Here is a 2,981-nt window from a genome sequence, read left to right on the forward strand (position 1 = left end):
TGAATGTTTAAGAAACCATAAGAAAATTATGTGTTTGCTTTAAAATTTGAGATCACATAGACAGTATTTTACGTAGGATATGGGCAGTTCCCATGAGCACTATCTTTTGAACTTCAGCCATTTTGGGGTTTCCTGGTATCTGAGCTAGGTAGTAATCAGCCCGTTTCGCTGTCATTCCCAGGGCACCTATGACAATAGGTATTGTTTTCGTCTTCAGATTCCACATTTTGCTTATTATTATTATTATTATTATTATTATTATTATTATTATTATTATTATTATTATTATTATCATTATATGTTTGGATTTTGCAAGTTGACTCCAAGTCTCACCCAGAGACCCCAAGAAACAATAAGTTAGAAGTTGAAGCTGGTGTTATTTTTATTATTATTGTTGTTGTTATACCTTCACTTGCATAGTGATGATCTTGTTAACACTGAATAGTTAAATTGACTTCCTATCATTTTGAGTAACTTCAAATAGACAGCACATTGCTCAAGACATTTATTGTTTTCAAAAGTGTTGTTTTTTGTACTGTCGTAATGTTGGAACAAATTACATTTGTGTCAAAATGTTTCTGACGGCTTTTTGTCACCGACCCAAATGCTCCAATCACAAATGGTACCACTCTTGCTTTCATATTCCAGATTATCTCGGCATCTATTCTCAAGTCTGCACATTTTACGATTTTCTCGTTTTCTTTACCAACATTGTAATGATCACCTGGGTAAGCTACATCGATCAGCACCTCCTTGCAAACTTTTATTCACCAATGCTATGTCTTGCATTGTATGTACAACAATTTTAGTTGTCTGGATTGTAAATTCCCACAAGCGTTTTTCAGTCTGACTTTCTAGGACCTTCCCTGGATTGTGCTGATTTCTCAATGGATGGAAACCTATATTTCTTGCATATAGACAAGTGGAGGTCAAAGTACACTTTATTATGACGCCTTTTATATTGTCCCTGTGCAAGCATTCATCGGCAGTCACGATGTGTGCTACACTTTACACTTTCTTACACCATAACCTACACTTACTTATTTCATCTGGATCATACATATTCCTTATCAAGTTTGTGTTTAGTGCTTGATTTTGAGCAACCACCAACAAGCTTTCCGCTTCTCTCTTAAGATCGCCTTTTATCAACCAATTTCATGAGGATTCTACTTCTACTTCCTTTGTTTGTTTTTCGAATTGACCATTTAATTCCACAGCCTCTCTAGTACTTAATTTCTCAGCTAGCAACCTCAGTTTGTAATTTTTTTTTAAATTTCGTTAGTCTCAATTCACAAGCATTGGCATCATACCTTTAAGATTCTTCCCTACTAATGGTCAAATCCAACTATAATACCTGCATTCACTAACTACATAACCTTTCACACCTATAAGTCCACGTCTTCCTCCGTACTGCCTTATAACATTTTCCAGTTGTTGTTGTTGTTATATGTTTGGCTTTTGTTTTGTATTTATGCAGGTTGACTCCAAGTCTCACCCAGAGATCTCAAGAGACAACAATTTAGAAGTTCAAGACTAGGGTGCCATATTTTTGGTTTTGTACAGAGAATGTCAGAAAATTAAAAGTCTGCTTTAAAAGTAATTTCGTGATAAGATGATTGTGTGTTCTTAAGATGACAGTAAAAGGTTTTTGCTGTTATTTACATTTAAAGTACTTTTGATAATGTTTACAGATTAAAATGTTTTTGGAATTACATAGACAATATTTTTCGTAAGATGTGAGCAGTTCCCATGAGCACTATTTTTCTAATTTCTTCCATTTTGGGATTCCCTGGTATTTGAGATAGGTAACAATCATCTTCTTTTGCTACTATTCCTAGGTCATCTATGAGAACAGGCTTTGTTCTAATCTTGAGGTTCCACGATTTGCCAATTTCTATTTCAAAATCTTTATATTTGCTCAGTTTTTGGTAGGTCTTGACAGATACATATATGTCGATTGAAATAATCATCAATGAGGAGGCTTAATTTTTGACTGAAATCCTTCAACATAATGTCTGGCCTATTTGCATCTATCTTTCTGTCAGTTTGAACAGCAAAGTTCCAAAGGAGTGAGATGTAATCATTTTAAAGCACTGGAGGTGGTTTGTGCCTCCACCAGTTTTTATCATGGGACAGGTCTAGGTCCTTGCAGATTATCCAGTGAATATACTGTGCCGTTTTATCATGCTAGTTGAGATACTCTGTAGGTGCAAGAAGGCTGCACATGGAGACAATATGATCGATGGTTTTAGCCTGTTGTTTACATACATGACATGTTGGTCTACTGCCATTCTTTAAGATATTGGCCTTGTAGCTTCTTGTTGGTAGGCATTGATCGTAGGCTGCTATGATAAACCCTTCTGTCTCTGATTTTAAGCCAAAAGACGCTAACCATTGGTAGGTAAGGGCTTTGTCAACATTAGCATTATCAGTTCACTGGATATTTTCCATTGAGAGGTTTTTCTTGCCATTTATTAGTGAGAATATTTAAGGCAGCAGTTTTAACAAGGGTTTTCATATGTTTAGTTTTTTCTGTGCTTGTTTCCAGTACATCTAATTCAGGGGCTTGTTTTATTTGGAATTCATTTAGATATTTCCTTTCCAGTTTTGATACTGTGTATGAAGTTTTTCATGTTTTCGTGCTTTATCATTATTATTGTTCTATTTAACTCAGGTTTTGTTGGAACGCCTGAAGTTTTGCATGCGCGACAGGCTTGCTGCCTGCAACCTACGGTACCATGCTATCCATTCTGTTCAACTATCAAGTACTTTCCTGATTATTCTGGCCGTTCCAGAGAGGCAAACCTTTTGTAACCGTTCTACTGGGCACTCTATTCCGATTTCCTTTATATTCATCTTAATGACTGCTGATACTGTCCGCAAGTAGACAACAATAATTGGCACTATCTTCACCTTTATTTTTCATAGCCTTTATTTTTCATATTTCTTACTTAAGAGGATTGTATATATGTATATATATA

The sequence above is a fragment of the Octopus bimaculoides genome, chromosome 15, assembly GCF_001194135.2.
Source record: "Octopus bimaculoides isolate UCB-OBI-ISO-001 chromosome 15, ASM119413v2, whole genome shotgun sequence".
In the NCBI taxonomy this organism is placed as follows: domain Eukaryota; kingdom Metazoa; phylum Mollusca; class Cephalopoda; order Octopoda; family Octopodidae; genus Octopus; species Octopus bimaculoides.